Source organism: Schistocerca cancellata, chromosome 5 (assembly GCF_023864275.1).
Source record: "Schistocerca cancellata isolate TAMUIC-IGC-003103 chromosome 5, iqSchCanc2.1, whole genome shotgun sequence".
NCBI lineage: Eukaryota > Metazoa > Arthropoda > Insecta > Orthoptera > Acrididae > Schistocerca > Schistocerca cancellata.
In genome coordinates, this window is record NC_064630.1 from 478,216,889 (window position 1) to 478,242,817 (window position 25,929).

Consider the following 25,929-nt stretch of genomic DNA (forward strand, 5'->3'; position numbering starts at 1 on the left):
CCAACTCAGCCTGCATCCGAACACAGCAGTTGCAGTCCCTATCCATGCTAAAAACTGTTGTGCAAAGAACGTCTGAACTAATCTACAGAGCGCAAACAAATCGACACAAAATTTAAACGGTTATTAAAATACAAGATTGCCTAGTAAATGCAGTAATGCTGCCACTTGAGCACTGCTGACACACTGCTCGGCGGCGGAAGGAGACTACGCGATTTTGCACTATTCAGGTACTAAAACGCGATGTTGCAACTATCAAATACTATAATACGCCCAAAATTTATGAATTAAACAATGCAAGTACCAAAAACACGCAAAGAAATTAAGAATTAAACTATGTAACAAATGAGTGAGCTAGGAGTATACGACTCGCTGCTGCAGCTGCTTATCCAACGGCGGCAGGGAGCACACTGACTGTGACCAACCGACACTGGCCGTTCAAAACAAAAACAGAAGACAGACGACTACGCGAATTTACACTATTCAGGTACTAAAACGCGATGCTACAACTCTCAAATACTATAATACGCCCGAAATTTATGATTTAAATAATGCAAGTACCAAAAACACGCAAAGAAATTAAGAATTAAACTATGTAACAAATGAATGAGCTAGGAGTATACGACTTGCTGCTGCAGCTGCTTATCCAACGGCGGCAGGGAGCACACTCAAGCTACTGTGTGTATCTGTGTCGAGTTTTGTGCCTACGAACTACGATTTGCTAACAGCATTGGTTTTTAGTTATCATTCGAAGGAAACGGCTGCAGAATCGCATCGAATTCATGTCGAAGCTTTCGGCGAACATGCTCTTGGGAAAGCACAGTGTTTCGAGAGGTTCAAAAAATTCAAAAGTGGTGATTTTGACGTGAGAAACGACGAGTGCGGGAAACCACAGAAAAGGTTCGAAGACAACAAATTGCAGCCCTTATTGGATGAAGATTATACTCAAACTCAACAGGACCTCGCGGAACAATTGAATGTGACGCGGAAAGCAGTTTCTCTTCGGTTGACTGCTACGGCAAAAGTGCAGAAAATGGGAAAATGGGTTCCGCACGAACTGAATGAGAGACAGCAAGCAAATCGAAAGACCACTTGCTAAATGCTGCTCGCCAGATACAAAAGCAAGTCGTTTCTCCATCTAATAGTGACAGGTGATAAAAAAATGGATGTATTTTGAGAATCCTAAGCGTCGTAAATCATGGGTGATTCCAGGCAAATCATCGACATCCACCGCAAGATCGAATCGCATTGGAAAGAAGACAATGCTCCGTGTTTGGTGGGATCAGAAGGGTGTCATATATTATAAGCTGCTAAAACCTGGTGAAACAGTTAACACTGATCGCTACAGACAGAAAATGACAGACTGAAATCGAGCATTATGTGGAAAACGCAATATGGAAAAAGGCAACACAAAGTCGTATTCTCCCTGATAACGTCCCATCACACACACAGCAAAACGGGTCAGGGAAAGGATAGAGGCGATCAGTTGGGAAATACTAGGGCATGCGGCTTATTCTCTAGACTTGGCTCCGTCAAAAGTACAAGGTTTTTTGTTTTTTTGTTTTTTTGTTTTTTTTTTTTTTTTGCTTGGTATTCATACTCTGCCGGAGAGGTGGGATAAATGTATAAATAGAAATGGAGATTATTTTGAATAAAATATTGTTTATCAGTTTCAATCAACAGACCTGTGATTATTGCGACGAAATTCAGGTTTCATACTTCTACATCCGGTACGTTAGACCTCCAGCAGGAATCTGAAATTACGGAGCACGGAGGACATGCACGGTGACTGCGGATAAGTGGTGACGCTACGTGGGAGTGTAGGTCTGACGAGGAGGTTGGCGAGATACTTCGCTGGTTGGCGAACAAGCGGTGTGTCCCGGTAGCACTGTGGTTAACTCTGTTTCTTAGTAATCTGGAGATCCTGGGTTCGAGTTCCAGTCTGGCAAACGTTTTACCTCGTCGTCACTGATTCGGCATAAAGTCCTGAGGCAGACCATATCATCAGTACCTTTCCTTGCGCCCCCCCCCCCTTCCGTTTCCACCTTCAACTTACATAATGTGACTGAATATTCCAGTATATTACCAATAAATCGAAGTACGCCACCTGCATTACATGCAACTGAGAGTATGTGGGCTATTCATTTAATGTCCTGACAAATTTTTATACCCAGGTATGAGGTGGCTGCAGTTGTGACTCATTGGTGGTGTAGTTAGTAGGTACTAGGTTTCTACGCTCTGTGAAGAACAAAATTTTACATCGATGAACGTCGAAAAAAATTCTAATCATTGCTCCTCTTCTAAATCGTATCAAGAGCTCCTCAATTGCTCAACCTATACTTGACACAGAGATAGAAAACATTGCAGGTACAGATAACCGCAGTGGCAGCGACTAGTGGTACTCAGTCGCAAGCGACAGACGAAAATATGTCAACTCTAGAAACTGTTCCGGATTCCGCAGATGTACCAGGTCCAGCAGAGCCAGGCATTATGCAGATGTTAAGAATAATAACAACACAGATAGGAAATGTAATAGTCCAAATGAATACACAGATAGAAAATGTCACAGCACAGATAGGGAATGTAACAGACCAAATGAACAAGCTAGACAGTGATGTAAAACCCCTTACTGAAATGCACAATAACCTGACGACACAACTGACAACACAACTAAAAAGAGAGTTAGCGTATCAGGTAATAGAAGTGGTGCTTGAAGATCTAAACTGTATGAATCGGGATATTGATAATTTGAAAATCACAGTTAAGGATGTGCCAAATCAGATAAGTAAGTTAACTCAAAATTTCAATGCCATGAGTGTACAGCAAACCGAGCTCAATACAAAAATGCAGGAAGCTGTAAATCAAGTTGAGGACTTGACAAAATAGCAGAAACAGCAATTCTAGGACTTTTTAGAAGAAAAAGACACACACATAAACCGTACTCTAGAAACAGAGCTACAAAAAGCAATAAGTAACACAATGGAGCAAGTGTACACTACACAAAACACATCTGTAGTTAAACTGGAAACTGACATAGGCCAGATACAGAAATCTTTGACACAGGACTTACCACGTTGGCAGAATCAAACAGTCGAGCAACTAAACAGGAAACTTGGTACAATGAAAGAACGAATCCAACATGCAGCAGAAGAACTTGACAACATACCCACAGGTAAGAGCGATAGTGCGGTCAGTGATTATCCTGACCCGAATGTACATGTGTATTCACCAAACTATGAGGTGTACGGTAACAACGACACCGTGACGAAAGAAGGGAACAGTAGATAGCTGAACCCCTTTGTCATCAGTTTTGTTAGAAGAGAGTCTTATAACAAATTCAAGTGTTTATCCCGGAAAAAAAATCGTGCATCCGGTAATTTTTATAAAGTTATTCAAAAATGTATTGCCTAAAACGTAGTTGGAACAGCGAAAGATACAATATGTTACGTGTTATATCCAAGGCGATGGAATGTTATGGGCGATGGAAATGTCAGAAGCTTGTCAGACATTAGAACAGTTTGAAAACGCGTTTCTTTCAAATTATTGGTCACATGGCATGCAAGAGAGATTAAGAAAAGCCTTATTCAACCCTGAACAGTATAATCCAAAATTTGGATCACTCCGAAAGTACTTTGAGAAATATTTAAATAACACAAGATTCTGGGATGAACCAGTGACACACACGGACGTCCTACGCATTCTGAAAGCTAAACTACCGCTAAATATTCTGCAAAAGCTAGTACAAGTACCCGAAAGCAATTTGGAGTATTTTCTATCTGTCTTGGACTCTGTTGACTTAATTAATGAAGACGCAAGACAAAGTCACACCAATCAAAATAATTTCCGTAGCAGCGGTGGCAACCAGTACGCAATACGGCGTCAACAATATAGTGCGAGGCTGAGTCACGACCGGCTTTTGTCGATTCCGCCGCAGCAGGGCATATGCCAGGCCCGAATTCGGGAGGCAATTTAAATAACAACTATAATCAAAATTTTAATCCAGGATTTGAAACAAAAAATGGGGACAGAAACTACTCTGGCTATTCCGGTAACCGGAAGCGAAACTGGAATAGGAACGATAATGGAAATCAGTGGGGTAACGCTCATAGTAATTTTCAGCCTCAATTTAGCAACAACACGACTAACCCACGAAATGTGCAGTGGCAGTACCCGATTAGCAATCAACACTATCAGTCCCAAGCTCAAAGTAACATTACGCCTGTAAACTCAGGGCGAAATCATGATCGCAATGTGCAATAGAGTAACAACACGTCGGGGGACAATATTATAGAAGTGACGAACGAAACACATACAAACAGTAATAATGGGACGTTAAACTAAACGTGGCCTCATTATGCTCCCCAATGTTGAGACAGTTATTGATCTCTATTGCAGAACAAGCTCAACGCCGTAAGAAACATTTTGACAAACAGCTACATAGTGTTACCAGATTTGTGATTAGAGTAAAAGTATTACTTAAGACCCATGTGAAATCTTCTCTGTCAGCCAAGAAAAACGCTAAGTGGCAAATAGGGTATACTGGTCCGTATATTATTGTACATATTCAGCATGACGGATGTTATTTACTTGCGTATCCTCACAATGGTAAAATCAAAGGACTATTCACACAGAGACTTGAGGAAATTCCACCATGTTTAAGTATCACACTTTATATCTATCTATGCACACGAGTGAAATAAGTAATCTATGGTAAAAAGAAGAAATACGATTAGCTTAAAGCAGGCATATCTTCCTATGCAGCTACGTGAATCAGAGCATTTCACTACTTCTGTTTACATTTGTCAGTGATTGTGGACTTAATACACAAACAAGCTAGGACACAAACGTCAGTTGATGACTAGCAATGATAACATAGGATGTACTTGGAAGGTTGACTGAATAGCTTCTGATCACAGTGGTATTTTGGTTTTAAGTTTGTGTACAAAAGATTCTGGAGCTAACAATTAGCAGAGACCTCGGAACAAAGTAGACAAAAGTTTTTTTTTCCACTTGTGTTTCAAGATTATAAGGTACAGGGTAAGGTACATAAGTATACGGTCACGCAAGTACACGCCATGTTACAGAGAGAATTTTTTTTTTGACGTGTTCACATCACTAGAGTTTAGTTATGAATATATCGAGCAAAACAATCTTAAATTCTTTTATGGTGTGATGATGATATGATTTCTAGCTGCTAATGAAAGTTTAGCGTGTTATACACCATACGCACGACAACCTGATCTAAGTACAAAAAAAGAAAGAAAAGTAGTGTCATCTTACTCAAATAAAAATAATTTTTCAACTTTATACACACGTTTGAGTGCAAGTACACTGCTGAGGTACGATTTGTAAACATGATATGAGGCATACTTAATACCGTCTCTTCTAGAATAAAGTAAAAGAAATATGTACGAGGTAAGTTACAAGAAACTGATGGGCAGAGAAATTGGACAATGCCGAAACAACCTTAATTCTTTACAGGCGGCGTTCATCGAGATGCTACGTGACTTCAATCGGCGAAGAGAAGCAACTATATTACTCTTACGTCACGACGACTTACGATCTACGTTACAGAATATTACCAACATCACTTAGAAGTACACTACTTGACACTCAGTAACACCAGAAAGTTTTAATAATTGGTCTTATCTTCGGCATGAGAGTACCAAAAATCTATGCTGACTTTAGAGCAATGTATGCACTGATTTTCTCTCATGTTTACAATATTTTGTCCAATCCGAGTTGGAAACGTTTTGTGAAGAATTAGAGTAAGAAAGAACTTAGGTCACGTTCGATAAATAAATAGTGATACAATGACGCACACAAGTAAACATGAACAAACACAGACACAGACTCAGAAAGCAGTATAGCGTATAGCGGCCAACCTTCATTATCAATCTGTTGTTCGTACTGCCTAACATTTTAATTTTTCTATTTATGTATGTTTTTTGTATAGTGATTTATTTATTTATATGTGCTTTCTATTTCTTTCTACTTGTTCTTGATGTGTACCATGCATTGTTACAATCTTGGGTGACGTAAAGATGAAATTCTGCTCCCCACAGTAACTCGCGGGTAGTAAATGAACAGATTTTGCCTCATTTGGAGACAATTTCTATAAGCACGTTTCGTGCATTCATTTTTTGTAGTGCCATTTCAATGTGTAAGTTCGCCTATAGCACGATCCAAAGTTAGGGAAGTGCTGTTGTTCACGAAAACGTGTTCTCTTATGCCCTGTGGGAAGTCAGATAGTATCGCGATTGCGAACTGTAGTACTAGAGGCACGTATGTTCTGTGAACACATTCACCTAACAACATCTATAATGAAATATTTTGAGCAATATGTACCCCAATAAAGTTTTGAAAGAGCATACAGGTGCAAATAATGAACATGGGCATAAACTACTAAAAACCAGCCAGTGATCTCATGAGCTACAATTTTTTTTCTTTTTTTTTTTTGGGGGGGGGGGGGACAAAGAAAATCAACGGGACGGTGCATAGTTACCCAACGACAGTGAGTTATTCAGTGTCAGTGACATGTGAGATATACGCATAGGAACCAGGGAGAATACTATTATACCACAAGCTTTCTCCTTCGAAATAAAGAATACTTGGTAAATCGAGAAAGCCTGTTACGGCACGGGTGTTTGTACAAAGTATAGGACAGTGTGCCGTTGGCAAGCTAAATAATACAGTGCAGTACTTACCTTCGTGCAGTGACTGTAGGAGGTGCCCTGTGGTCCCTTTTCGCAGCCAAGGTGTACGAATAGTGGAAGCAGATGCAGTAGTTTCGTAAACGCTACGAACGCTGCACAAAGCACTTCACGGAAATGTATTGATCGGCGCGCGCGACTTCGCTATCCGGCGGTGTTTGCACGACTTCTGGACTCCAAACGGCACGTAGCGTCCCGCCAAACTCATTGTTGCGCGTGCGGTTGCTTGTAACTGACACATTATTGACTGACAGCGTGAAGCTGGAGGACAATTTGAATAGGAAGCAAAAATCTACGTTCAAATGGACGCTCACCATATTGCAAAGAGGCGTAGAGACTCAATTTCCTGACCTATTAAACAAAGTCTTACCACTACAGCTCATGAGTTAGTCCCATGTAACAAGACAAAACATAAAAAACGACACCCATGTTCATTGAACAGGACCCATGTTTGTGTATATGTTAGTGTTAAGCTAGAACAAGTACTAATCTATGTGAATTTCATTTGTTCCAGGATTATCTTGCCCATGATGAGAGAACTATGAAACCCAGAAAGGACATTATGAAATAGATCCTGGTATAAAAGAGGGAGGAAGTGGAGAGCATAAGCAACTACAAGGAAGCATTTCTCCCACTTACTACTCCAAATGCCCTTGCAGCCATACAGCCTGAATCGATACACTAAAATATACGACTTTCTTGCAAATGTTTCTTGTTTTCAGCAAAAATGTAACTGCAGAAACATAGAAAAGACTTGTGAAATGTAATGTTATTGTCAACGCGCGATTGAAGATGTTTTTGTACGTAGGAACAATGACACTGTGAATCGTCGTAAAGAACTGAACTATAAATTTGATCTAAAAGACGATGTAATGTAATATCCATGTACGAGTGTAAAGGACGATGTAATGTAATATCCATGTATTTAATGTAAAGGACGATGTAGTAACTTTTGTATCTAGTATGTAAGTATTTTGTGTGCCCTAGTGTGTACGTTTTGTTTTCCTTGCTAAGTACCAGTGTCAGCACCAGAACTACACTCCTGTAAATTGAAATAAGAACACCGTGAATTCATTGTCCCAGGAAGGGGAAACTTTATTGACACATTCCTGGGGTCAGATACATCACATGATCACACTGACAGAACCACAGGCACATAGACACAGGCAACAGAGCATGCACAATGTCAGCACTAGTACAGTGTATATCCACCTTTCGCAACAATGCAGGCTGCTATTCTCCCATGGAGACGATCGTAGAGATGCTGGATGTAGTCCTGTGGAACGGCTTGCCAAGCCATTTCCACCTGGCGCCTCAGTTGGACCAGCGTTCGTGCTGGACGTGCAGACCGCGTGAGACGACGCTTCATCCAGTCCCAAACATGCTCAATGGGGAACAGATCCGGAGATCTTGCTGGCCAGGGTAGTTGACTTACACCTTCTAGAGCACGTTGGGTGGCACGGGATACATGCGGACGTGCATTGTCCTGTTGGAACAGCAAGTTCCCTTGCCGGTCTAGGAATGGTAGAACGATGGGTTCGATGACGGTTTGGATGTACCGTGCACTATTCAGTGTCCCCTCGACGATCACCAGTGGTGTACGGCCAGTGTAGGAGATCGCTCCCCACACCATGATGCCGGGTGTTGGCCCTGTGTGCCTTGGTCGTATGCAGTCCTGATTGTGGCGCTCACCTGCACGGCGCCAAACACGCATACGACCATCATTGGCACCAAGGTAGAAGCGACTCTCATCGCTGAAGACGACACGTCTCCATTCGTCCCTCCATTCACGCCTGTCGCGACACCACTGTAGGCGGGCTGCACGTTGTTGGGGCGTGAGCGGAAGACGGCCTAACGGTGTGCGGGACCGTAGCCTAGCTTCATGGAGACGGTTGCGAATGGTCCTCGCCGATACCCCAGGAGCAACAGTGTCCCTAATTTGCTGGGAAGTGGCGGTGTGGTCCCCTACGGCACTGCGTAGGATCCTACGGCCTTGGCGTGCATCCGTGCGTCGCTGCGGTCCGGTCCCAGGTCGACGGGCACGTGCACCTTCCGCCGACCACTGGCGACAACATCGATGTACTGTGGAGACCTCACGCCCCACGTGTTGAGCAATTCGGCGGTACGTCCACCCGGCCTCCCGCATGCCCACTATACGCCCTCGCTCAAAGTCCGTCAACTGCACATACGGTTCACGTCCACGCTGTCGCGGCATGCTACCAGTGTTAAAGACTGCGATGGAGCTCCGTATGCCACGGCAAACTGGCTGACACTGACGGCGGCGGTGCACAAATGCTGCGCAGCTAGCGCCATTCGACGGCCAACACCGCGGTTCCTGGTGTGTCCGCTGTGCCGTGCGTGTGATCATTGCTTGTACAGCCCTCTCGCAGTGTCCGGAGCAAGTATGGTGGGTCTGACACACCAGTGTCAATGTGTTCTTTTTTTCCATTTCCAGGAGTGTATATAAACTAAGTGATAAAGAGAACTCTATTAAAGAAATGAACAATGCCATTTAAGTACGTGTGTAGAGGAGTCAAGAACTACCAGTGTGTAAAGTGGTTGGGCTCATTGCCCGGAATTTGACATTTCTTCGGACAATTCGCCCAAGGGGGCAATGTAAAGCAATAATATAATTTTTTATGAATATATAGACACTAGTTCAATTACCAGAGATTAATACGTAAAGCATTTGCTGAACAAAAGAAGCTTTACGCTCTTCGTTTATTAGTTTTAGAATAAGTTACCTATCGCTGTTATCCTGTCCTAGTGTTAAGACGTGATGTGCCATTTATTACTGATAAAATTGGATTAAATAATGAAAGTGATTTTGAAGCCGAGTGACTTCGCCTTTTGTGATACCATAGGTCTCAGCTCCTGAAATTCTGGAAAATTATTAATATTATTTAAATTTTATGCCCAGTTGACTGGAGACGCGCATCGTGATATGGCCCGTTTAATTATTGAGAACGAAGTCGTGAAACGGATGGTGGCGTCCCAGTGTTTCTCTTCTCTAAGCGGCCGCGTCTGTCCGTGTTGTGCGTCGGCCAGCGGAGCGGCGCGGCGGGGGAAGGCCAGTGTCCCAGACTCGAACAACGGACTCCCGCTTGCCAGTCTTCGGCTGTCAGATCTTCATCCCAGCTCACAGGTGACTGCTGATGTGAGGCCGTCTCCTCCCCGTCCTCACGAGTCACCTGGGTACGTAAAAATCAGTCTTCGAATATCTTCTAACTTCTGTCTTCTGGCAGCGAGGCTGCTGCTTGCAATTCCATTACAGCGGCGGACTTGGTGCTTCGGTATACGATGTAGTCTCTTCGTGCATGACGGTCTTCAGCACCGAAACTGAACTGAAAACTACTACTCCTCTCGGGCCCACTGCGTCTCGCGTATTTATTCACTTCAGTTCACTGGAGGTGAACGTTTCACGGTCATTGCCTCTTCTGTCACGCTGAAAAGCTTCTCGAAGAATCTTCTTAACGGCGGTCATTGGCTCTTGGAATGTAGGCGAGGGCCATTGATCACATGTGACAATTGAGAAACCCGTGAGCTGGTTGGACGACGCCCTGATAGCTGAATCGACAGCTTCCGCTTATGTGGGGAGTCTGATGGCTTCTCCTGAAAGTGCTGACTTCATGGTCATTGGCTCTTCTGTCACTGCTGCTCTGCCCGCTGTTTGCCAGTGTGTAATTCTTCGAAACTAAACTAAATTCTTCATTTATTTTCTAATTTCTACTTCACTTCACATTAATTTCACTAATTTATTTACCTATTTTAAGTACCACTCAACGATAAGAAACAAATATTAATAAGTCGCAGCTATTTTTATGCTCCCCAAGATGAACGATCAAGAAATAATGGACTAATGACAACCCAAATAAGAATTCAAGTAATTTCTTATACAGAATAAGATCAATAGAGGAATCACAGCATTGTAAGATATGCAGGAAGAGAGGTAAAGATAAACAGATTATAATGAAAAAATGGAGGATCACGCTATTGGCAACAGAAAACAGAAAATTGAAAGTATGCGTGGAAATAAATTTCGTAGATAACTGTGCAACAGTGATATTGTGGACAAGGAAACAGAAGACCGAGCAGCAAGACGCCTTTAAAAAATTAATTTTGTAAACAGCTGTTGCTGGCTAGTTACCTGTATAGTTAAAACAAAACATTCTAACGAAAAAAAACACAAAAAAAAAACGACGCACCGCGTAGGTATTATCCAAATGGGACGGAGATCGGTAGCTGTGATGCACTTATAAAGACAAACAAACGATTACAGTGTCAGAAAAATTGGTTGATTTATTCGAGACATAAAAATTCACAAATTGAGCAAGTCAGTAACGCGCTGGTCCACCTCTGGCCATCATGTAAGCAGTTATTCGGCTTGGCAGTGAATGATAAAGTTGCTGGATGTCATCCTAAGGGTTATTGTGTCGAATTCTATCCAATTGGTGCTTTAGATACTCAAAATTCCGAGCTGGTTGGAGAGTCCTGCCAATAATGCTCCAAACTTTCTCAGTTAGGGAGGGATCCGGTGACCGTGCTGGTCAAGGTAAGATCTGGCAAGCACAAGACAAGCAGAAGAAACTCTTGTCATGTGCGAGAAGGCATTATTTTGCTGAAATGTAAGCCCAGGATGATTTGCCACGAATCTTCTTTTTTAATATTCTTAAATACAAAATTCATTTGTACTTCACTTCCCTATTCCATTATATTATTGGTAATGGTTTTAAAATGATGCACCACAAGAAATAATAATTGTACACACACGAAGAATATAGAGCCCGCCTCCACATGGCGGGACACGGGCAACGATGTGAGTGAGGTCGGGAAACGGGATGTTGTCTTAATAGCCACTCTGGGCCCTGAACCCAGTCACAGCGGCCAAGTGGCATATAACGACCCACCATAAGCAACCAGAGGGTGGGTCAGAAAACACAGCAGCAAGTGGAAAAAAATGGGGTATAGAATATTTTGGACATACCACTGCGCAGTAGTGGTGCCATGGATGATAATCGAAGAAGTCCTGCTATGAAATGAAATGGCACCCCAGACTATCACTCCCAGTTGTAGGGCCATGTGGCGGGCAACACGTCTGCAGACAGTCTCATTGGCTGGACTAGAATTGTCTTCAGTGACGAGTTCCGCTTCGATCTGAGCCAGATGACCAGCAAAGAAGTGTCTGGAGACAACCCAGACAGCGATAAGATACCAACCTGACTGTCATCCACCAATGTCCGACAAGGAGGAGTGATGGTCTGGGAGTGCCGTTTCTTCTCATAGGACGACCACTTTGGTTGTCATCTGCTGCACCTTCAAAGTATGGCGGTGCATCGACTATATTACCCACCCATTTTGTTGCCCTTCATGGAAAGCCATCCTGGCTTACATTTCAGCAAGACAATGCCTGCCCACACACGGCGAGAGTTTCTACTACTTGTCTTCGTGCTTGACAAACTCTGCTGTGGCCAGCAAGGTCTCTGGATATCTCTCCAATTGAGAATGGTTTGAGCTTTTTTGGCAGGTTCTTCTAACCATCTCGTGTTTTTGGCGATCTAACTCGAAAATTGGACATAATTTGTCATAATATGCATCATGAGGATATAAGGGGCAGGGGTTGACCAACGGGATATTGCCTGGCTCAATTTATGACCCATTTCCTTCTGAAATTGTTGTCATTTGTTGATCCGCATAAGTACATCACATCTACCAATTCTTGTCACATTTTGGTAAATCCTTTGTGGGTAATTGTTCCTTTCTTTTGTCTTGGAATGAGTGTTAATATCAGTGTCTCGTAAACTGTTTGTAAATATTAAGATTAGTTTGTTAGATGCATCACTAAATTAGAAACATCATCTAGCTGTCAAGTCTTAACAACTTTCTCCCATAAGTTAATTCGTATAAAGTTGATCTGAGTACCTGTCTTTGCCCTTGTGAGTTGGAAGTCTGTCAGTACCAACTGCTTCTTTTGTCTCTTTGTGCACTCGTTCCTGGACTTCAGGATGCCGTAACATCATAAGGAAAGCAAATCGAAGTGAGTTGCTTGTCGTTTCTGCACCAGCAGTGAACATGTCGTAACACAGCATGAGGAGCTGGCTTTCTGGAAACAAAGAAAGCACTACTCAAATAGGTTTTTCGCTTCCTGCATACTCATTAATGTGTGTTGGATTGATTCAAGGGAAGCAGGGAGTGAAGCAACAACACATGAAAATAACCCAAATAACTTTACCGCTTAATAAAATCAGAACAGTCACAAAAACAAAGGAAAGCTAGACTGGTTGAAAGTGATCATCTTCTTTGCAAATCTGCAAAATCAAAATCTACTTCTGGGTAACACTCAGTAGGCTACCGTACTGCTTCATACAATTTATTGCAATATGCTCTGATCTATTTTGGTACGTTATCAACCAACCTCTCGAGACCATTGTTGAATACAACCGTTTTCCTCAAGGGAGGGGCTGGAGGGGAGGGGATATTAAGTTCACGGGGGAGGGAGGGGGAAAAGCTTACAGCCTTCAGATTTTATTGATAACATACTAAATAAATAGCAATGTTACTAATATGTAAAAATTTCCCTTCATCTGTGATAATTATATAGTGTAAGCACTAGGTAGGTGTAGCAAAATTAATTATTTATCTTAAAGTATAAAATTATGAGAATCAGTAAAACAATATTATTGTACAGAATAACGTAGACTTCATTTACTAAAAGTCGAGTGTTCTTTAGAGTATATCTTTCGTTATCAATGAAAATTTCTGTAGGTTTCTCATCCCCAGTATATCTGCTAAGATACACTGATGAACCAACACGTTATGTCCACCTACTTTAAAGCACGATGGTCCACTTCTGTAACGAAATTCAGCACTGATTCTGTGTGCCATGGGTTATAGAAGCACTTGATAGGTTTCCATACTTGACAGGTTTCCAGAAGTGTGCAGCAGCAGATGTTACTCATAGGTCACACACTTGCCGTAATTTACATGCGGTTGGTTCGAGGGCGTGGAGCTGACGCGCGACAGCGTTGCAGGGTTTCATCGGATTCAGATAAGTCGAATTTGATGACCCAGACATCAACGTGAATTCACTATCATGCTCTTGAAACCACAGCAGCACGATTATGGATTTGTGACACGGATAGTTATCCTGCTGGAAGATCCCATTGCTGTTATGGAAGACGTCAAGGATAATGGGTTAAGGTGGTCCCTAATAATGTTCCCTTAGTTCACAGGTATCATAGTGCCTTCGATTACTACCGCAGCTTCCACGGAATCCCAGATGAATGTTCCCATAACATAATACTGCTTTCAAAGGCCTGCGTCCGTGGCGCGCTGCATGTTTCGAGCCACCATTCTCCTGGATGACAACGTATCTGAGCTCGAACATCGACCTGGTTTAAAAATAAATGGGACTCATCCGATCAGGTGACACGATTCCATTTATCCCCGGTCCTACTTGATGATCCTGTGCATGCCGTAATCATGTCTGACAATGTTGTTAGGCCAACGTGGGAACACCATGCTCAGGGCTGTTCACTGAACGGTGTGCTCCAAACCACTCGTCCCTGCGCCAGCACTGTCCTCTGTCATCAGAGCTGCCACAGACCACCGCATATCCTGCTTTAGAGAGTAGGCAAGCCCCCGATCCCTATATTCTGTGATGAGGTATGAATGATGAAGTTTGGACGTCCAACTTCTCGTCGCCTACTCGTGGTTTCAGCATTCTTCCATCTCTTTCCATAGACGCTTACCCCAACAGCACGCGAACAGCTTCGCCGTTTCCAGGCACTGGGCCGCAACATCTGGCGTTTGTCAGTCGCTTAAGTCGGCTAGTTTGCACATTTGCGCGACTTATCGTCGCTAGAGTGATTCCCCATTTGTCTCTGCCCCACTCACATATTTGTCTTACCGTGTCAAGTGCCTTAGGCGCGACCAGGCAGCACACGACCCTGTGATGGACAGTATTCATAATGTTTTGCTCATCAGTGTATATGGACCTTTCACTCTGAAATTAACCCAGTTTTCAAGATCAATGTAGCTTCTTAATACTACCTTACGAATTAGAGATTCCTATTTTGTTGTGTGGGGGTGTTCTTCAATACTAAGGAAACACACCCTCTAAATGAAGAAGACATTACTTCGCGATTAACTTTTGGAGCTTTTAATCACTGTAATTTTCAGTGTTAAAGTGCACAGGCTTTAGCGCGGATCTCTGAAATGGCGTTCTTTTACAGCTTTTCGGTGCTTCCAGTAGCTTTTCTAATTTTAGTAGAAGGTACTTACTACTCACCGTGCGTTTTGCAGAGTTTCGACACCGTTTTCAAATCCATATAACACAATTTGCGCCCCGATAGTGGTCAAAGTACAGCCGACTGTACATACATTCCCATTTTTTGCCGGTACTTAATCTGACGTTCAACACTTTTTTTTGGGGTTTATAACTGAGGACGAGTCAGAAATAGTATAATTTTCGTTCGAAAACTGAGGAACAATAAGTGAAGATTCAGTATGCAATTCACCTTCACATTCACTAGCAATTTTTTCAATAGGAACACACTCATCTACGTCATCTGCAGTGCACTGTCTTTTATTAGAAAAGAAAGCAAATAAAGTTTGTTTTTTTTCCAAATTGCTTTTCGGCACTCACGCTTTTTTAATACGAGGAATTGACGATGATCGCACGCACATTGCATAATCTTATCACTTTCCAATAGTAGGCTGTTCACTGAGTTACTGTTAAAATAAATGCATACAAGAAGTTGAAATTCATTACAACAATGGAAGCTGAGTAGCGCTGAGTCTGTAGCAGGCAGCAGCTTTTGTATTTAAATGGAGCCTTTTTGCGCGTATCAGCATATGCAGATTTAACACCCTTCCGGAGCAGTTGAATTTTGTCATAACAATGCTAGCTCATTAGTTGTTACATTACTCCAGCCCAGACGATAGCTTAAGTTCATACGTTATTTTGACTTTTATGTTATACACAAATAGATACGAGTTTCTCAGGGGGAATTTTTATCTTATAGGGGTATTTTCCCTCCTTGTACCACATCTTGAATTCATCACTGTTCGAGACGTTGCTGCTGTCATACAATAAAGGCTATCACGGCTGGGGTCTTAGCTGTTGCTGAATCATATGGTTTTTATAGAAGTCCAGAGATGCACTGCACATCTCATGAGGTGCTCCTCGTTCTGTTGTGTCTTTCCAATAGACGAATCAGATATAGAAGAGCGACATAAATACTGTGGGAAAGTTCGTAGTCGAGGTTTACATGCAGTAGTATCGCAGTCTAACTCGCTAATGTAATAGTTGTTACCGTCTGATAGAACCACGCCATCACCCCTTACGGCGAGAAAGCCAGCCGTGAGATTAATGAAATATTTTCGAATATGTGTATAACGGCATCTTACTCAGGTGAAGAAAGCAAGAGAACATAAACACGTTTTTCACGCGTGAGAAACATATATTTTTGTTGTTGTCTGTTCATATTGTCGCAGACACTTCCCTTGACACGTGCCGATTTTGTACGGCGTCTAATGATTCCCATATTCTTATACTTCAGTTGACTTTCTAATACACGATTATTTTTTGTAAATGCAATTACTTTTTCTTAAAAAGCGACTGTGTTGAAGAATCTTGCCATTTATGATACTGGTTTCTTCTGTGCTGGGAAACAGTTTTATTAGTTTTAACGTATTACGAGGGCTATTCGGAAAGAAAGGAACGATAGGTCGCAAAAATTGAAATCACAGTGAAAATCAAAACTGTTTTATTTGCAGCGGTTGGCTACACCTTCCAGCTACTTCTGTACGCAGTCGCCACTCAGACTTAGACATCTGTCGTAGCGTTGTACCAACTTTTCAATTCCCTCGTTATAGAAGACAGCGGCAAGTGCTTCTCGACAACTTTCTACTCTGGACTGTAGTTCGTTGTCTGTGTCAAAATATTGTCTTCATAGCCAGCGGTTCATTTGAGCAGAGATGAACCTCAGGGGTAGCTAATTACCAACTATACTGTGGGTGATCAAACACGTCCCATTGAAAACGCTTTAGGAGCATCTTCATTGCCCCTGCAGAGTGTGGCCAAGAATTGTCGTGTAGAACGAACCGCATGACAGTTATGTTATATGGAGTGCATAGCTTCAGGCGAAATCTTTCGCCAGGCCCTCATACATGGTGGGATACGCTAATTTCTAGCTATCTATACGTTCTCACTGTAAGCTCAGAACTGGAAAGAGCGACATGATGCAATCGACAGGCGTGATAGTGCCCAACGCATCTGAGCATAGCTTCATTAGATTTTCACTTCATTTTCCATTTCACGACCAATCGTTCCTTACTTTCCGAATAACCCTCATATTATCATGTCTGTTTGATTCTCCCTTCAGCTACAGTTGTTGTGGCTTACTTGATACGTTACATAAAGAATTCAATACATTCCATACAGTTTTTCTACCTTCCACATTCCCTAACTTGACAGGAATGTTAGTGAACAAAACTTCACATTTTTGAGTAGATGCACAGCATCTTTCTCGATAAGGTCAAGTCTTCTGCTGATCACTTGCCATTTTTTGTCTTAAGAGAAAATGACTTTCTTCAGTAAATATATGTAGGTTATATGAAAATCGTAAATAAACTGCCTTGTTATGAACAATTTCAAACCTACCAGAGTCCTTTGGAAACTACAGAAAGACAAATGGATGACATTCTTTAGCTAATGCCTATTTTCATGCTACTACGTACAACTGATATTGTAAAAACTATGTTATATGTCAGTATCAACAATACTATTCGCACTCATCCGATATCGTATTCAGAAGTGTAGCTTACTGTTCACTTGGAGAGCTGTTGTCACAGATTGTAACGAAAATGAAGCAGAACTGTCGTGACCATGGAGGTTAAAAAACGGGACATGGCGCTATAGGCGCTGTACTTGGTTTTGAAGCAATAGTGGTTGGGGCCTATCTACATGCAACAGCTGCTTTAAATACAAAAAATTATATTTCTTACAATAACAGCATAGTGTCAGGAAGGAATTTCACTCCTTTTTCTGATTTTGGATGAGTTTTTGCTGGCCTCATTAATGTAACTTGTTTTTGTGGATATGATTCTAATAACCGAGAGAAGTATGTCATGTGATAAGGATGCTTTCGTCATGCGTTTTATTCCAGTTTTACTGTATTTTTTCCGATAGCAAATGAAGCTGGAACTCCGAAACTAATGTTTGTTTTCTTACTGGTACTTCTTCTTCTTTGTTTCATTTTCAGCTTTCAGCTCATAAACACAACATTTTTAATGTTCACTTGTGCGAGAACCTTACCTACGTGTTCTTTTGTTAGCCCATAAACGTGTGCAATAAAGAAAGACGCAAGGCATGCTATTGCATATTGTGCATTTGAATAAAGTGAACGACTATCGAAATGTCAAAGAAACAGAACTGCATAGAGGTATACCTCTATGCAGAATAGATTTCTTGTTTCATTAGATTGTCAGAGCATTAGTCCTATTGTAGTTTACACACATTCTCCCTCTGAAATCTTAGCTATGATGTGTCATTCAGTGTGTGGCCAATAATAACAATTACAGGGTAAGAAAAAAACATATAAAATTCAAATGGCTCTGAGCACTATGGGACTTAACATCTGAGGTCATCAGTCTCCTTGAACTTAGAACTACTTAAAATTAACTGACCTAAGGACATCACATACGTCCACGCCCGAGGCAGGATTCAAAAGTGCGATCGTATCCGTCGCGCGGTTGGTTCCAGACTGAAGCGCCTAGAACAGCTCGGCCACAGTGGCCGGCAAAAAAGGTATAATTTCTTAAACAACTTCCACCGTTGCGGAATGCTATAAATGTGATTAAGAGAATGGTCTCAAACGCTTAAGACCCCATAAAATGGACATCTGCTTTAATATGTTTATAAGTATTTTTTTTATTAATGATTGCTTGACGTGTGTAAGATGGAGGTCTACCTTTCCAACAGTACCCTATTTGTTTCGTTTCCCAGAATATTTCTCGCCAGTAACACTGTCAGTTTTTCAGGAACAACCAAACGTAGGACAATTGGATTATTCCGGGTGGTGGAAAAGTCAGTATAAATTTGAAAACTGAATAAATCACGGAATAATGTAGCTAGAGGGGTAGAAATTGACACTCATGTTTGGAATGGCATGGGGTTTTATTAGAACCAAAAAAATACAAAAGTTCAAAAAATGTCCGACACATGGCGCTTCATCTGATCAGAATAGCAATTATTAGCATAAGAAAGTAGGACAAAGCAAAGATGATGTTCTTTACAGGAAATGCTCAAGATGTCCACCATCATTCCTCAACAATAGCTTTAGTCGAGGAATAATGTTGTAAACAGCACTGTAAAGCATGTCCGGAGTTATTGTGAGGCATTAGCGTCGGATGTTGTCTTTCAGCATCCCTAGCGATGTCGGTCGATCACGATATACTTGCGACTTCAGGTAACCCCAAAGCCAATAATCGCACGGACTGAGGTCAGGATACCTGGGAGGCCAAGCATGACGAAAGTGGCAGCTGAGCACACGGTCATCACCAAACGACGCGCCCAAGAGATCTTTCACGCTATAAAACGTCCCCTTTGAAAAATTTATACAAGACTGTGCTTAGCCTGACAGACTGTGCTTAACCTGACAGACTGTGCTTAACCTGACACACAATATTTTTAGCGCAACGCAATCTGACTTCCAATAATCCCTACAGAGAAATGGCCCTGACTAACATTAACCTATACCTTTCACAAATCACTTACCTCACAAAAATCTTTGTAACTGGAACTCCTGCAATACAGCGAGCGCCACTACTGCCAGCTAAATAAAAGATTCAAACTACGGAAGGCACTAACTACTGATAGGCATAGTTAGCAAATGAAAGATTTTAATAGAGAACAAACAATGTATTTACCTTAATATCATCAAAAGTCATAATATATGTAATTTCAAAAATACGCCATCTCTCTCCTCACATCCACCACTGCTGGCGGCTCACCTCTAACTGCCCAACGCTACGCGCTGTTCACATCCAGCTGCCGCTGCCCAACACTACAACGGCAGACAACAATGCAAACTAGCCACAGACTACACACAGCACAGCCAGTGATTTTCATACAGAGCGCTACGTAACGTTGCCAATAAGAAAACATAAACAGCCTACTTACATAAAGAAAACATAAACAGCCTACTTACATAGCCCCCATGCTCCCCACAAAAAAATTTTACAAATTGTTTTGGGCATTGGGCAATACATATTTGTTAAAATTTTTCATAATCTTAATTACAATAACAAAGAAATCAAGTGCACACACTTATTAATACAATGTTGGTCAAAAGCTAAAATTTTCTCACAGTCCATAAAGACAGTCCAGATCGTTCATCACAGTAAAATTTCAGCGTTTTTTTTTTCCCAAAGTCTGAGCAGTAAAAGACAATGCACACGGAAGTAGTGGATTTCCATGCAGTCTTGAAGAAGTAGTGCTGTCCTTCCAACGGAAAGACAGTGCTGACTCTTGACATGCAGACAGGTAATGGGCCACAACAGAGCAAACCCACAGCAGAGTCATTCGACGTTTTGAAGAATATTGGTAGGCAGGTCATCACAGAGCAGACCCACTGTAGTCCTGGTAGAGAGTATGGTATTGGTGGGCAACCAGAGGTGCAGACCCACTGCAGTCCTTGTAGAAATTGTGGACAGGCCCACTGTAGTCCTGGTAGAAATAGTGATAGTGGTGGGCCATCAAAGGTGTAGACCCACTGTAGTCCATGTAGAGATGGCCAGCAGCCATCTGCTGTGACTGTGCAGGTGCACAATCACCATCGAAGAGTCTTGCAGAGAAGATAGCAAGTCCATAAACCACCACTTGTGCACGCACAAAGTTTTTGGAATTGTCCTTAGAAGTCTTGCAGACAATATAGCAAGTCCATAAACCACCACTTGTACACTCACGAAGTTTTTGTCCTTAGAACCAGCAATGCCGTTATCCAGTCCCTTGCTGAATTATTAACACACGTGCAAACACTAACAGTCCCTACTTCTCACATATTATCCATATACTATGACCAACAGAAACGTGTGCAGTGAAATGGAACTTACAAGTTACTTAATTTGATCAACTGGTGTCAATTACAATTTTATAACATAAAAATACAATAACAAAGGCACAAAATACATCATTAAAGAACATAACAATACACATAACATTTGTAGTAATACAGGCTTTACAAAAGAATAGAAATAGACAAATACATCAGTGTTACAGGAATTATGACATAAGTAAATACATAAAAGATCAGAATAATTATTGAAACATCAACTTCACACATGAGCATTAAAACAAAACTGAATAAATAATGTCTAAGCATATTTACAAGGTAAATAACATATTATTAATGCCAATTATATTTGAGGAGAACAGTATTCCTCATCATAGTGAATGTAGCTTAATATTAAAAGAAGAAAAAATTCTATGAAACTACACAGAGACAGGAAGAAAACAAATACACAAGGGTACACAAACACATAGTGGGATAACACAAAAGGAAAGGACAGGGTTCGTTTTCAGTATAACATTTGGTACTGCAGTCCAACCCAAAACTTCATTCCATATGTCGTCCCTCTTATTTCAACATTTGCTCCAGCCAAAAAAACATCCTATCCAAGCATGCTTTCTGTATTCCGTTCACATCCTCTTTCAAAAATAGTTTTTCTCCACTGTGCACTACTTTTTTGGCCAAACTATTTTCTTATAGCTTCTTAATGCCTTTCTTCCAATTCATCATAGTTAGTTTCTTATATAGTCTACCCCTTCTTAAGCTAACTTAAATCTACTGAGCTCAGATGCTAAACTAAGGGACGAGGCAATGCAGCAACACAAAACAATTAACACAAACAGCAATGCAAGCAGCAGTAAATCTAAATTAACAGATAAAATGCAAAATTACAACTAATATGAGCCAATGTGCAGCAACAAGAAAAATAAATCAGTAGTAAAACTGGCTTAACAGCGTAATACAAAGTCAAATTCAGTAACACTATGCCTGGCAAACAGCAGCAGCAACTTATACCTAAACATGACATAGCTCAAGGAGAAAAAATATTACAGCAAAAACAACAATGCAGATAAGGAAAATGTATATTCACATCTTAATGTCTATGTAATTAAAGTGGTGCACCACAAAAACTAATTCTACAAAAAATTACCAAGTACTCGAAAAGAAAATTATATATGCAGTTACTGTTATTAGTCCCTTCTTATTGTTCTTTCCATTCCAAGAGCTCCTCTTTCGAAGAATGTGGATCATAAAATAATTATTTAATAGATCTGTTGACAGAAAGTGTTCACATTAGCAAATGCATCTAAGTTTATTTTATAAAACTAATGCTGCAACACAGCTAGAAAACAGATATCAAATGAAATAAGCAATTACGCAAACCTAAGCATAAAAACATCATTCAATAGCTATGTGGCATTTCGTAAGTCAGTAGCTCTCAACTCTCGTAGAAAGACACTTGTCATAATCAGGTGTGCAGATGTATGAATATTTCCCATCAATTCATAAGCATTTCAGTAATTAGCACAAAGTACGAGTAATCATATGTTTTCAAGTAATGAGCATGTCATATTTGCGATGCTTTCTACAAAGGAATGTCAATAGCGAGGTTAATGGTCTCTTTTTTTTCTCCACCTCTGCCTCTGAAAGGCGCACACACTAATGGCTTTCTTTTGTCAGACGACTACCTCTCAGCTGGGTGCCCAAAACGCATTACGTCAAGGTCACTTACCTTTCTTACTGAAATATTTATGACAGCAGTTTTCGCTACAGTGGCAGTCTCATATAAAAAATTTCACCGGTCGAGAATTTACGTTGCAAATGTGTAGAAACAAAATCCTATGAATATAACAGTGTTCAAAACGTTTTTGTTGGCACTGTGATGCATTTACGCATATACACACATTTCATAACTCTTAAAGTACGATTCTTGGTTTCAAACAACCTTATTCACAAACCAGAGTGCCTAACCACTACTCATTATTCCTTACCTTATTACATATATACATATTCGTCGATACTTCTTCAATATTTCATCACAACAGGTATGTAGCATAATCAAATAACTCATATAGCATCAGCTTATTGATCATAAACATACCTCAGCAGCGTAATACACATAGTCATCGTAATAATAACATCATAACACCTCAATCAACTCTCAAAAACGTCGTAGCTTTCTGCAATAATTAAAAAAAATTCTCTGCTCATTTCAAAAGTGTCATCTACCTCAAAAGTTCTTTAAAAATCATGATCCCATACCAAATATATCATTCAAAGCTCTCATAGTATGACAATGGTTCTGACAAAATATGAACAATGCACACAGTACAGACAAAATACAGTTTCATGTGTCACTGATGTAAAAAGAAAGTTTATCTCTCAGTTAAATGATCAGATAGCTGTGTAATTTATGTGTTAGAGGAATATGGTACCGATGTGTAAAGTTGTATAAGCAAATACCATATTGGCTAGGGCTCCTTGTGCTTGCCAAACACATGGTACACAAAGTAGGCGTGTACCCCCCTGAGGATTATTGTAATTATACCCTCAGGTGTTACAGATTACGAGAATGGAATGAAATGTATTACGGAAAACCTTTGTATCATTGTACTTCAAATATCTTTAAAAATAAATGATTTAAGTACAAAATTAATCACTCAAATACGTGTCCTGTAGCGCTAAATGTGCGTCTTGCTGTAAGATAATCTCTGTGGAAGTGGCGTAGTTATTGTCCTCCAAAAGCTAAGTTCTGCAGAAGTCAATGTACTTACCTAAGGATAAAAAAAAGTGAAATGCTTTGCATATAGATATCTTAGTTATTACGCTTATTGTTGTGATGAAGAAATTACTGTGCTGTAACGTATTGTTGTGCTACGGAAACGGCTGTCTCATTGTGGCTATACCACAAAAGTTACTACTAAAACATGTTTTACTTTCCAGAATAATACAGAAAAACTGTGCAGATATAAAATAGAAACACCGCAAAAAGCTACATTGTAAATTGTCACTCATTAGTAGCGTCGTGATAAAATCGTGTAGCTGTCACATAAACTAACCATTGTCTCATCTGGTATCTCACAGAAAGTACCTTAAATCCAGAATGTATTTTCAAGTAAACCAAAATGTTGCATTAGAATCTCATTAGCAATACTGGTAAATGTTCTAAGTATGTGAGCCTTATAGTCGTTACGTAATCGTGCAACTAACAAGCAAGAATGTACACACACAATAACACTGTGTCGTCTGTTCGCAATAACAATGCATTCGTAATTTCTGTTTAAATTAGTTCTCTTGGTTCTTGACTGGATATTTAACTTCAAACATTGTAGCATGATAACAGTTTCTAAGTGTGACAATGCATACTAGAAATGTGAAGTGAAACGTTTTATGGCAAAGACAAAGTTAAAAAGCAGATTATCTTTCAATAAACGGTTTTACATGTGAAATGTGGTGTAAACCTTTACTCTTCCTAGCATGCAGAGTTTCAACTTCAACGCAATTATCATGTGGTACACGTCGGATTCTGTAAGGTCCATTGTAAACTAGAAAGAATTTGTGACTCAAGTGTTCCTTCTTATGTGACAATGAATGAGCTTTAATGAGAACTTTCTGACCAATATATAATTTCTTTGCATTTGCTTTACCATGTAGTTTTCTCCTTTTGTCTGCTGCAGATTTTATATTTTTAAGAGTCAAATCAATTATGTCTTTGTGTCGAAGTTTACGTGTATTCGGGAAAGGTACAAGCTCTCTGATTCTGTTCGGTGGCTCTTCATTCTTTAGTACAAGTAGAGCAGTGGAATCATGAGGCATTTCATTCAGCACATTTTGAAATAAGTGTAAATATCTGTCCCAATGCTGATGATTTCTGTGACAATAAAGTCTGCAAAGCTTTTTGATTTCTTTCATAATCCGTTCAGATGGGTTACAATGTGGTGAGTACAATGAAATAAAAACAGGTTTGATTTTATGATTCCGAAGCATGCGTGACCAAACAGCAGATCTGAATTGCGGTCCGTTATCTGAAATGACTTTAGCAACGTGGCCAACTTCACGTAAGAAATTTTTAACAAAGGCGTTGGATACAGACCGTCCAGTGGCTTTACGTAACGAAGTGAAAGAAACAAATTTTGAAGTAAGTTCAACAGCGACTAGAACGTACGCAAATCCATTAGATGTTCTGACAAGCGGTCCCAAGAGATCAACAGCAGCAAATTCTTTTAATTTAGAAGGAATGATAGGAAACAGCGGAGCACGATGGGAGATAGTAGATGGTTCCGCCTTTTGACAAAGTTTACAAATAGACAAGACTCTTCGAATTCTCTTTTCCATATTGTTAAAATAACAAGTCGTTCGAAGAATATGATAACATTTTCGTGGGCCAAAATGTGCGTAGCTGAAATGAATGTACCAAATGAGCTTATTAACAAAATCGTCAGGAATACAAAGTACCCATAGCTTGTCATCAACAGTGCAGCGTTTGAATAGTATGTTGTTTCTAACCAGATAATAATGCCGAATCTGAGTGTGCGGCTTTTCATGCCATTTACTTTTGATGTCTTTCCTAATCGGATCTTTATCTTGTTCATGAGCAATGTCCTTTAAAGATGTGGTGATGAAGTTTTCAAAGGCGACTTTCTGAATGTAAAGAATACTGAAATTTTTCTCGAGGTTACCTTCTGTGTTACTTTTCTCAATCCCAGCCGGTGCGCGTGACAGCGCGTCCGCAACAATGTTCTCCTTGCTGTGAATGTAGACTATTGTGAAGCGGAATTCTTGCAGAAACAATGCCCAACGTTTTAACCTGTCATGATTTAATTTTGAAGACATAAGAAATTGTAATGCACGATGATCACTGTATACTTTTACGTGCTTACCAGAAAGAAAGAAACGGAATTTGTTAAATGCCCAAACGATAGCTAAAGCTTCTAATTCAGTAACAGAATAATTTTTTTCAGATTTTGTTAGCACTCGGCTAGCAAAAGCAATGGTTTTCTGAACAGTAGTGTCATTTTCTGTGGCTTCTTGAAATAAATGGGCACCAAGACCGACTTTAGAAGTATCCGTGCTAAGGCAGAAATCTTGTGACAGATCTGGATGAGCTAGTATTGGCGCGTGAAGTAACGCTTCTTTCAAAGCATTGA